Source organism: Sus scrofa, chromosome 2 (assembly GCF_000003025.6).
Source record: "Sus scrofa isolate TJ Tabasco breed Duroc chromosome 2, Sscrofa11.1, whole genome shotgun sequence".
Lineage (NCBI taxonomy): Eukaryota > Metazoa > Chordata > Mammalia > Artiodactyla > Suidae > Sus > Sus scrofa.
The window spans coordinates 108255374-108267440 of record NC_010444.4 but is presented as its reverse complement, the minus strand read 5'-3'; the positions used below and the strand labels follow the sequence as shown (position 1 = coordinate 108267440).

At 42.8% G+C, this 12067-nt stretch overlaps 1 protein-coding gene across 15 annotated transcripts in view; it reads right to left on the bottom strand.

The window, feature by feature from the left end:
• PAM (peptidylglycine alpha-amidating monooxygenase) overlaps positions 1 to 11518 on the bottom strand; it is a 280270-nt gene extending 268752 nt beyond the window's left edge. For 3 of the 15 annotated variants that reach the window (XM_021084551.1, XM_021084560.1, XM_021084566.1), the window contains exon 1: positions 11247 to 11441. The gene's annotated coding sequence lies outside the window, so the exon portion shown is untranslated. Of the gene's footprint in view, positions 1 to 4923; positions 4985 to 11246 lie in introns of those variants that run through there. The other 12 variants (XM_021084557.1, XM_021084555.1, XM_021084561.1 and 9 more) reach the window with 12 other exon arrangements.

The window sequence follows — 12067 nt, the reverse complement described above, 5'->3', positions numbered from 1 at the left end:
CAGAATTTCACACATAATTTTTTACCAAGTATTTCATTTATTTTGTCCTATAGCACATAGGAAACTACATACCACATTCATCTCCTCTATGAATCATTCTAGTAATACAGAGCTAATTCACCAAGTCTGTGATTTCTCTTTCTCATATGTGTACTGGATTCTGTTAATATGGGTTGAATTGGGTCCCCTAAGAAGATGTTAAAGTCTTAATTTCTAGTACTTGTGAATGTGACCTTCTTTGGAAATAGGTTCTTCATAGATGATCACATTAAGATTAGGTCATGAGGGTGGGCTATAATCCAATGACTGAGTCCTTATTAAAACAGAAAGTGTGGACAACATGACATAAAAGAAAGGCAATGTGAAGACACAGGGAGAATCCATCTACAAGCCAAGGAATGCCTGGAGCCTACCAGAAGCTAAGAGAGGAATATAAGATTCTTCCTTACAGCCCACAGAGGCAACCAGCCCTGCCAATATACAAATCTTAGAGCCTCCAGAACTATGAGACAATAAATTTCTATTATTTAAGCTACTCGGTTTGTGGCATTTTGTCACAACATTTTTGGGAGACTAATACACATGCCATGGGCTGAGGTGTCCCAAGACTGCAGAGTGTGGCTGGAAGCTGAAGATGCATCACAGAACTCCTGCACCACACATGACTCCACACTGGTGGCAACTGGTGTGAAACACCTGCAGTGTAGGTGAGGATATGAAATACAACCATCTAAGACAGTAAAAATGTCTTGAATTTAAAACACATTTCCCATGTTTTACTTTATTTACTCCTTACAACCACACTGCAGATGAAACAAGGAGGCTGACTACCTTCATCTTATGGACAAAGAAACTGAATCTCAGCCAGTTGAATGTTTTGGCCAATGCCATATGTACACATAGCAGAGCTTGTCTTAGTGCCAAATTTTCTAGGAAGAAAGTCTATAATCATAAATATTTTAATTTCAAGCAATGCTGGCACTTTTAAGTCACCCAAGGAAGGAAGAAAAAAATATCAGCACGCAGACTGAGTAGGCTGAGGTGCTCAGTGACCCAGGCATCTTGGAGTAAATCAGAAGAAATTGGGGGGAAAAAAAAAAAAAACTAACATGTCACTTGTGAACATAGGCTTGAAGGAAGAGATGGAAATAGACCAACAGAAAGGAATGAGGTGCCATGGTGAATAAATGCGATGTCAAGGAGAAAAATGACTTAACATGGAAGGTCAAAACAAACACTGGAGGAAGGATTTCTGCTGACTAACTGAGAAGTCCAGAGAGGGCTACAGTGGGAAATGCGGTTAAAATAAGAGAGGCGCCCTTCCACTGAGCTAATGGAAGGGTCATCATCAACACAGTGGACATGCAGATGTCACTGTCAGGTGTTTAGCGGGGTGTGAAGAAAGAAGCTGTTCCAGTAGCAGTTGTAAAAACAGGTTAGTGTCCATACAACCTGGGATTGCGTGGCTTTAAAAAACTGGTTATGAGGGAAGAAAATATAATGAGTCTACTTAGATACTTCAAGTTTCAACTATTGGGCAAGGCATCCATGACATCTGTCTTTCTCCCTTCCTCCCATATTTATACACATACTGGCCTCCCGGGTATTCTTTTAGGGCGAGAGGGCCCTGTTCCAGCCTCAGACCTTGTACCTGTTGTTTCCTCTGCTGGGTAGAGGATTTTTTCATGGTTAGCTTCCTTACTTCTTTTGGGTCTTTGCTCAAATGCCACCTCTTCAAAAAAGGTCTTTTTTGACTACACTACATGAATGAGGACCCCCCCCCTTTTATTCTCCATGCCCCTATTCAGCTACATCTTTCTTTCTAGGACTTACTATTATCTGAAATTATACTTATTTACTTTTTATTTACTGAGTAGCTGTCACTCCCATTAATCTGAAAACTCTGTGAGTACAGGGATTTTGTATATCTTGGTCATAGTTGTATTCCCAGAGCCTGGTACAGAGCTTGGCATAAAGTTAAAAACTCACAGGAAGTTCTCTTGTGGCACAGCGGGTTAAGGATCTGGTGTTCTCACTGCAGCAGCTCCAGTTGCTACTGTGGCATGGATTTGATACCTGGCCTGGGAATTTCTACATGCCATGGGTGCAGCCAAAAAAATTAAAAATTAAAAAAAAAAAAAACAGAAATTTTAAAAACTCACTAAATGTGGAATAAAAAAAAAGAAAACCCCATCTTATTCCCAAGTACAACTGATGTTATCCCCTAATAATCTATTTATCCCCTGTAATCTATTTACACTGCCACTTCCCAGTGTACACAACAGGCTTAGCACATCCTATCATTCTACTTGGATTGAAGCAGAAATGACCCAACATCTCCTCACTGCCATTCTAGGCCCTCCCTCCAATTCGTTCCCCCACAGATGATTTTACCAAAACACAAATTTCCTGGGGTCACCAGCCTCTACTTAAAAGCATTCTCTACAGTCCTCAGAAGAGACCAAATTCTTGAGTGGTCCAAGCGTAGGTATCCAGCCTCATCTCACTCCATCCTCCCCTTAATCCTCCTTAGTTACTTGATTTCACTCTGTTCCCTTCTGTTGCAGGGCGTCTGCACAAACTTCCCTCTGTGGGTGGAACGCTCTTCTTCCCACTCTCTCTCAAATTCTCCTACTCATGCTTCAGGTATCAATCAAGTGTCACTTCCTTGTTATATAAACCCACAAAACCCTACTGCTCTATTCAGAGTATTTACCTCTGTTTGTAACTATGAAATTATTAATTTCTGTCCTTTTTTTTTTAAATTAATGTCTGTCTTCATCTGGAACTCTTTGCTCCTGGATAGCACATGAATGTTTTGCTCACTCTTGAATCTCTGGGGTTAAGAATGGGGTATACAGCTGGCAGTGAATAAATATTTGTTGAATAAGTGAAAGAAGGCATCCGATTAGGAACCAAAGAGATAGAAGTCAGTGTCAAATATACAGATATTAAAAATTTCTACAAGTACTCAAGTAAAGCTGAAGACAAAGAGATTAATGAAAATCTATAATATGATGATGAGCTGATATTAAAACAGAAAGAGAGAGGGAAAGCCTAGGGCAATGCAAATTTTGCAATGGCACTGACTGTAGACTGGAAAAGAACAGGACCAAGAGATCCTATTTCATTAAGGAACTAGAACTGGTTCAAACAATTTACTAAAAGTACATAGTTGTGACTTAGGTAATGACAGTAACTAGGTGAAAGGTTACATTTACATATCCTATTAACAACTCCTTGACTCATCAGTCTCTCTGGAAACATTCATCTATGCAAATAAACCATTCAAAAACTTTCCTTCTCGGCATTGTCCTTTATAAAAATTCTCCCCAAAGTGCTTAGTCCCCCAGAAAATGTTTTAAAGACATTTCACTCTGGTCGATTAGGCATACACGAATAGCTAAGCTAGGCAAGGGCCATGGAGGAAATGGCTTATAATACCAAGAACCCACTCTGCTCCTGATTAAAGGCACTCATGTGCGACTTGAGAAATGTACACACTAAAAAGTTCTCAACACCACAGGAAATCATGGGTTAAAGGACAAGGCCTCATTTGAGACCCTCATTGTTACTGGTTTAATCACCCAACACTAGAATCCATATAATTTGAAATTCTCTGGGGGAAAGAAAAAGCTTATTAGTTTATTTTTATTTCCTTGTTTCAGGCTTCTTTCAAAATAAGATGAAACACTGACGTGCATGAAAAGCAATCTGGTATCATTTCCTTTCATTTGAACCCATCAGTGACTCATGCCATAAACAGCAAGTCTCCTGCATTTGTTTGTGAGGAGGGCACACCAGCAGTTTCAACTGCATACTCCAGTCTTACAGAAGTTAGTTTTCCAAAGATGATTTACCACACCCTGCCTGAGAAAGGACAGCATGAAACTGATGAAATTCTGATCTTTAAAAATACAGCAGACAGTGTTTATTTCCAATTTCATGCTGTTTGTATGAAGGCAGGCACAAGGAAATGCAAGCCTGAAGCAGGAGTTAAGAACTGTGGCAAACAAAACAGAAACAGAAAAATGAAAGCACACTGAACAACTGACGTAACCATACTTAGGGGAGCAGAGGAGGGCAGAGTGTAGGGGAATAAACAACCTTTTTCACTCTTGCAGAAATAAGACATTTTTTTAATTCACTATTTTAAAAAATAAGACATTTAACAAAGTAGCATGGAAACACTAAATTGAGTAAAACCTCACTAACTCAGGCATTTATGTAAGAGATGCTACATTGCTACAAACCCTAATAGCACCTGATTTTGGCTCTTCCAGAAGTTACTGAAACTTGAGAAGGAGTATCTGTGAAAATAAGGGTTTGCTAGTGCAATTAGTAGTGTAAACAAGAGGTAAATGTATAACCCACAACAAGTTCTCTTGAAACACTAGAGACACATCCAGTTACATGCAAACAATCATCACTGTATTTCAAAACTGACATATCTCTTTATAAAAGCTTTCCTCAAAATTGTTCTAAAAGGTAACAACCTTAGCACTTACATAAGAACTTAAAAATAGTAATGGGCAATCTTTAAAATACTCTAAAACTCAGATTTTAAAAAATATGAATTAGATTCATATAAGGAAATTTTTTCATATAAATCCAACAGATAAGTACTAGTTTAAAGCAAATTTCTTCTGGCATTAGGTAAATGAAATTCATGATATCTGAAATTTTTGAAAAGGCATTTTGACCCATGGAAATACCAAGTGGTGTTATGATTCTTCCATAAGGATCTCCACTTTATTATTCTTTAACATTTCTACAATTGTCCTTTGTTTAATGATGTGACTAACAGTCAACTGCACGGTCAACGTAGGTAAAAAAAACTGTCCTTTTTGGTTGCAGCAGTTGTTGGAGAATAAGAAATAATAAGAATAAGAAATGACAGAAAGAATGTTGTCTTTCACTTACCAGTACTTGTGGTCCATGCCTTCCTCAAAATAAGCTTTCCCCAACACAGAGGGAAGCAGAACTGCTGCCGTTGTTTTTTTTTTTTTTTTTTTTTTTTTAAGGGCCGTAGGTGTGGCATATGGAAGATCCCAGGCTAGGGGACTAATCGGAGCTACAGCTGCCGGCCACACAATGCCAGATCCAAGCTGGGGCTGTGACCTACAGTATAGCTCATGGCAATGCCGGATCCTTAACCCATTGAGAGGGGGCAGGGATCAAACCCGTGTCATCCTGGATACAAGTCGGGTTCATTTCCACTGACCCACAACCAGAACTCCTCTGCCGTTTTTAATGTTTCTTAGCATTTCCCCCTATCTCTGCTGTGTCATTTAAAGTTGTGCCATACCATACTCCTGTGTTTTTGTGTATGTGGGGTTTGTTTTTGTTTTGGGGAGATTTGTCTTTGAGTCCAGTTCTCTCTTTTCTTGAGGCTGTCCTCTTAAACTTCCCAAACAAGAGACGTGGAAATCTTGTTCCTGTTCTCATCCTTTATGTGAGTGCAGGCAGCACAGCTGGGTTGCAGCCGGTGCTGCCTGGGTGCTGTTAGGCTGGCTGTGTTCCAGAACCTCAGTGTGAATGTGTCACTCTTGTCCTTTCACGTTAAGCCTGGCTAGTAGATGAAGCTGAAGACAGTGTTCAGAAGTTCAAGCTCCTCTGAGCACAGATCCCCATCTCACAGTCACACATGATTTTGAGGAGTGCCATATACATGGAGAACTTACACTACCACATGGCCCAGTCTTCAACTGACATTTCTCTATTTTTTCTCCAGCAGGTATGAACTAAACACTGTACTAATTATCCAAACTGAAATATTTCCCTTGTATAAAGGAACTCCGATGAACCTAACACAAAAAGAATCATCACTTGTATGCTGTCATAATCAAAAACCTCTGCCTCTACTCATCCAAGAACACAAAAAATCTGAAGCTTTAAACCTTCTGTGATGATGGGAATGTTCTTATATCTGCTCTGCCCACAACAGTAGCCACTAGCCACATGCCACTACTGAGTATTTGAAATGTGGCTGGTGTGACTTAGGAAGTAACATTTTTTTACTCGAATTAATTGAAACAACTCTAAACAATCTGGTTAGTGCCTTTAAAAAATTGTGAAGAATTTGCCTACTTGCACGCTAACAAATAAGCATGTCATAGCTTCACGGATGCCAGTTCACAGAATGAGATTCCTAGGTCAGAGACAAAGGATTGCAATACTCACAGAAAAAGCAGTAGCATTAGTATCAGCATGCTTCTGTCAGTTCTGTGAAGCCCAATTCTCATCCTATGACTGAAAGAGGGTAGACAATACCTACACATTCAATGATTTGCATTAGAGAAGGGGAACCATGAGCCTAGATACCCAAATCTTTTACAGTGGACAGTAAACCTACCTTCCCTTTGCTCCATAGAGGAAGGCTACCTCTATATTCCATGGCTATATGCTACACAAATGTCTTTGAAAAGAAAGTCTACATTGAAAATAGTCAGTGCCTCTGCTCACAAGATGTGCAGAAACCTGAGTGACTAATTGAAAGTTAACTCCTAACAGTGTAGGTTCATACATATCTCTGAAATCCACTCATCTCCCTCTCTTGTTAAAGACCCTGCTTCTAGAGATATTTATTTCTTGCTAAGACCACTGCAAAAGTTTCCTAAATGGTTATCACTACAGCCTCTTCCTAGGCATTTTCTATACAGTAGCCAGAATGTACCTTGTAAACACAAATCTAACCATGTCACTTGTTTCACCTCTGTTGTCATCCACTGCTAAGGGATTAAGCCAACCCTCCTTAGCAAGTCCCACAAAGCCCTGAATGACATGGTTCTGTCCCTGCCTGTGAACACTTCCCTTGCCTCTTCTTCTAAGATGCCTCTCTTTAGCCACACTTTTCGTTTAATAAAATGCAGAGTTCACAAAGTTGTGGCCCTGGGGTGAATACCAACTACAAAATGTGTCTGGTTTGGCCCACACACTAGTTTAAAAAACATTTGGGCCATTTCACATTTATGAAATACGAATTTTAAGCTCCTCTTTAAAAATCATGGCATCTGGCAACACTTGGCCTGCATCCCAACCTGACAACACTTGGCTGGAACTGAGTATCTACTGTTCCCTTTAGACAAAGCTTGGGTTCTCTGGTTGCCACACCTCTCTCTCCTGCTCTCCTTACTTATTTGTTTGCATTATCTACCTAACTTCCATTATAAGCATCATATTCTGTTCCTCTTGGTCTGGAACATTCTTCAATCCTCCAACTTCTTCAGTTGCTATTACTCATTCTTCAAGTCTGAGTGTACTCACTGGGAAGTTTTCCCTGAACACCATCACCCCCTAATTTGGATGAAGTGATACCTTGTAGGACACCCACACATCCACCATCCCCTGCTGCCTACCTTCTGTGGTTCTCTGCATTACTCCACACACAAATCGCATATGATTATAATTTTCTATTTACAAGTCTGATCCTTTCCCAGACTTCTAGGTCATAAGAGGGTGACTATGACTGTCTCGTAACCCATTGTACGCCAGTGCCTAGGAAAAGGCCCAACACTTAGTAGGAGCTCTATAAGTACTGAGTAAATAAACTGAAAAGTCATTAAAAATGGCTATTCAAAATATCGAGGGTGGTGGTGTATTTATATTTTTATGTACTTAGCGATTTTTAAAATTTGAACTCTTTAATTATCATTCCCTTACCCCCAGAAAACTGAAATAACTACTTGAGTAATAGGTAGTAATGAGTAACAGTCAATGGGCTAAGCACTTCACATGGATTAGTTCATTTAATCCTTACGACAGTCCTTTGAGCCAAGTACTTCCTTCATTCCCATTTTTGAGATGAAGAAACTAGGGACTTGGGAGATTGAGTAACTTAACCAAGGTTACATAACTAGTAAATGCCTGGCAGGACTCAAACCCAGACCCATCAGAACCCAAAGCCAATATACACAATTTGTAAATGTGAGATTTTTTAACGTGCCCTAGATGATAAGAAAGCACACAGGGTAAGGAGAAATCACAGAACTATTTACCAGGCAGTTGAAATTATAGTTCTACTCCTGCTTCTATCTGTTCAACATTGGATAAGATGAAGGTCTTATTCTCTAAAGTAGATTGTAGGAGATAAGATGATGGAAACTTCTCTCAGGAAAACTGACAGCACAGACACCACCAACTTTATTCAGAGCCCTTCTTTTCAGCTATTTGTATGTGGTTTCCACAACTAGCTTTTACTGCCTAAAGGAGTTAAAGGGGAGAAAAAAGCTCTTACACTCACAAGAAGCTTTCTGCCTCAATATTCATAACTATTATACAAAACTACACAGTTTCAGGGCAGTGACATGGTATCTTTAATCTCATTTCACAAACAGGAAAAAAAAAAAAAAAAGGTACAGAGCAATAACGCCAAGTGTAAAGTTAACTTCACAACCCTCAGGCTGCCCCTCAACCTGTCTTGCCTCATGCGGTAAGCTGAATTAAGCTCTCAAGGCCAAGTATTGGTATGTACAGCCTAAGAAATTCTACACATACCAGCAGATGGATGAATTCTTTCTTGAAGTAGAAAAAGAATCAGAAATGTCACCAAGTCACACCAAATACAATCCAGTTTGGTCAATCATTTCCAAGTGGGATTCTTGCCAAATTTTTGCACCAAGCCAAATTTTTAAAAATGGTTTTCAAAAAATGTCTCACTAAGGATATTGTAACTTTTTAAGCCAATTTCCAGAATCAATCTGGGTCTCACTAGGCCATTAAGTGTTCAAGTTTCATCTTTTTAAAAATATTACATTCAATCTCTGCATCTTTTCCAGGCATTATAATAAAAATTTCTTTCTCAAGGAGTTGAGAAAAAAATTGTGTTGACACCATAAATTTGACTTACTGATATTAGAATTGAAATTTCTACAGCTTTTAACATTTCATCGCTACATCATGGACGATTTTCTGAGCTTTCATTCTAAAAACACAGAATTTAGGAGTTCTAATTATGACAGTAACCCCACTAGGATCCATGAGGATGCACGTTTGATCCCTGGCCTCACTCAGTGGGTTATGGATCTGGAATTGCAGTGAGCTGCGGGTGTAGGTCACAGACTCCACTCGGATCTGGTGTTGCTATGGCTGTGGTGTAGGCCAGCAGCTGCAGCTCAGATTTGACCCCTAGCCTGGGAACTTCCATATGCTGCAGGTTCAGCCCTAAAAAGCAAATAAGTAAGTAAGCAGAATTTAATTTTTCAAGTATGCCTTCCATTTGATGAAGTGAAATTTTAGTTCAGAAAACGCCGATATAACTAGTTATTTGTTCCAATCTATTAAGTACATTCACCAAATAATCACCTTAAAGGGCCTTCAGTAAATGTATTCTTGACACCATTTTACTTTGCCATATACAATTATTTGAATATATGTGATGTATAAATAAAAATATGAAATAAAAAGATTACTCTCTAAGATAGATTGGAAGTCCCTCTAGGTCAAGGAATGTATTCTACATCTGTCTTTTAAAAGCACATAGCACAATGCATTGCACAATACAGGAACTTATGAATTGCCTATTAAATCAGCAATTCATGAATGACAGGCCATAGCTATTTAACTTCAAATCTAAAGCTGACTTTCTTAGTCTATTTATTTGCTTTCTTCATAAAGTGCACAGAGTGGGGCTAACAATGCTTCTTGTGCCTGTGATTGTAAACTGAAAATTTACAAAAAATAGAGCACATATAGTTTGAGCTAAATGTCTGAACTTATTTTACTAAAATAAAACAGTTCTACTTTCTGAACTGTTAAAATTAAAAGCAAATTTAAATTTGCACTGGAGTTCCTGCTGTGGCCCAGTGGAAACTAATCCAACTAGTAACCATGAGGTTGCAGGTTGGATTCCTGGCCTAGCTCAGTGGGTTAAGGATCCTTGGATCCCTGGCCTAGCTCAGTGGGTTAAGGATCTGGCATTGCCTGAGCTGTGGTGTAGGTTGCGGACAGACCTCGGATCCTGCACTGCTGCGGCTTAGGCCAGAGGCTGCAGCTCTGATTCCACCCCTAACCTGGAAACCTCCATATGCCGCGGGCACGGCCATGTAAAAAAAAAGGTAAATTTGCACTTAGAATGGAAAAGCGATTGTAAAGATTGGCAAATATCTGAAGCAAGCACAGTTCTTATTTCCAAAGACTTGTGCCAATAACGATCTTTTGCTATTTGAAATCCTGTGACCACAGAAATAGGAAAGGTCCATAGCTTTGTACATCGGGTTGGGTGAGGAAGAGACGATTTCAACTCTGAATATTAATAATCAGATCCAGAAATACAAACAAAGCTATTGGCCAAATCATCTAAAGAGACATAATTATGTCTCACACGAAGGACCACAACTCAGAGAATTAGAACACTGGACATGCCGTCAGGCACCTTTATGAGACCAGATACAATGGCTCAAAATTAAGTAATACACTGAGATCATCCCACCGGATCGTCACAAGGACCCTCAGCGGTGGGAAAAGCAGACCCGCATTTCACAGATGAGAACGTAAGGTGTCCAAAAGGATCGGGTACAAAGGCTACACCCAACAAAGGTTGGGTGGCTGAAAGCAGGCTTAAATTCCCATTTTCCAAGTATCTAAGTAATGGATACTTTCCATCTGGCCTCTGCGATCGCCCTTTGCCGGCGTACAGGGCCGGCAAAACTGCAGGGAGGAGAGCAGAGCTGGGCAAGGACGCGAGAGAAGAGGAGAGGGAATTTCCATAGCTGCCCGGCACTCGCTGATAATCAACTCGGGTCGCTACTTGGCTCCAGCCCTTCTGCCCTCCCAGCGGCCCCAGCTTGCACCCCAAACTTGTCTCAGGGGAGGGCGGGAACCGGGGAGCCTTTCTCCACAGTACGGAGAGTTCCCCAAATTGAGAAAAGAAACGGCGAATGAAGAATTTTACCCACAGGATGAGGCGCAAGGAGAAGTGCGAAGGTGAGGACAGGACGGGAGGCTGACCCCTCACTACTAGCCAAGGCTGTGGCGGTGCCAAGGGGGACTCAGAAAGATAGACTAGAAGTTCCCGAGACCCTCCCTGGCCGCGGCTCTGGAGCCCGCGCGACCCCAGCTTCCCGGGAGGAAATCAACCACCGCCTCGGGCGCCGAGAAGCGGAGGGAGCTGAGGCAGCACGATCCCCCGTCCCGGCCCAGCATCAGCCCAACTTCCTTAGCCCCCTTCCCGGCTCCCACCCTCACCCTTGCCTCGACCGCCCGCGGGTTGCGGCAGCGGTGGCGGCCACGGCGGCCGCGGTACTAACCTGCGCAGCCCCGGGCACAGTCCGGGACGGAAGCGGGAGCCTGCGGGCGGCGGAGCGGAGGGCGCGGCGGGCGGAGTTAGTTGGTAGGCTCCGGCTCTCTGGGCGGGGAAAGGCCGAGCACGCGGCGGCCTCGGCGGAGGGGGCTCTCTCCTGGAGCGCGCGGGGCCCAACCCCGTCCGCAGTTCGCCCTCGGATAAGGGGTTCAGCTCCCAGTCCCTCCCCGCGGGGCGGCTCCGCTGTTGCCGGCCGCCCCCGAGCCCGCCCCGTGCTCGCGCCTCCGCTCCGCCCCTGCCTCCTCGGGCGCGGGGGCCGCGGGGGTTGGGAAGGAGGTCCCCGCAGAGTCAGCTCCCGGTCGCGCGCAGCTTCCCGAGGTTTCCCTGCGGGATTCGCTGTCCTGGGTGTTTGGACTCACGTGTGGGCAGTAAGTGGCCGAGAGCTGGAACTATCGCCGGGGGAAGGGGGTCAAGGCCCGGCCTGAAAGTCTCCCTTTGCTCCGCCCGAGTCCCAAGTCCCTAAAAGCAGCCCTGCCAGGTGGCCACGCCGGCTGCCCGGAGAGAGGCCGAGGAAAATGTCGGACTCTCCCTCCGCCCAGCGCGGGGCTAGGAGGATATTTCCCAAGAGAATCAAGGACCCCCTACCTCCTGTTCCCGCCGCAGGTTGGGGGACTCCCGCAAAGAAAGTGTGCGGAACCGGCCAGCGGGGCACCGGGGTTGAACCTGTGGAAAAAGTGCAATTTCCTTTCTGCCCAGTCGCTGGATTCTGGCCACCTCGCTCATGGCTTCGAAGTGCTTTCCTGCCCTCACCCCAAGCCTGGCGCCAGA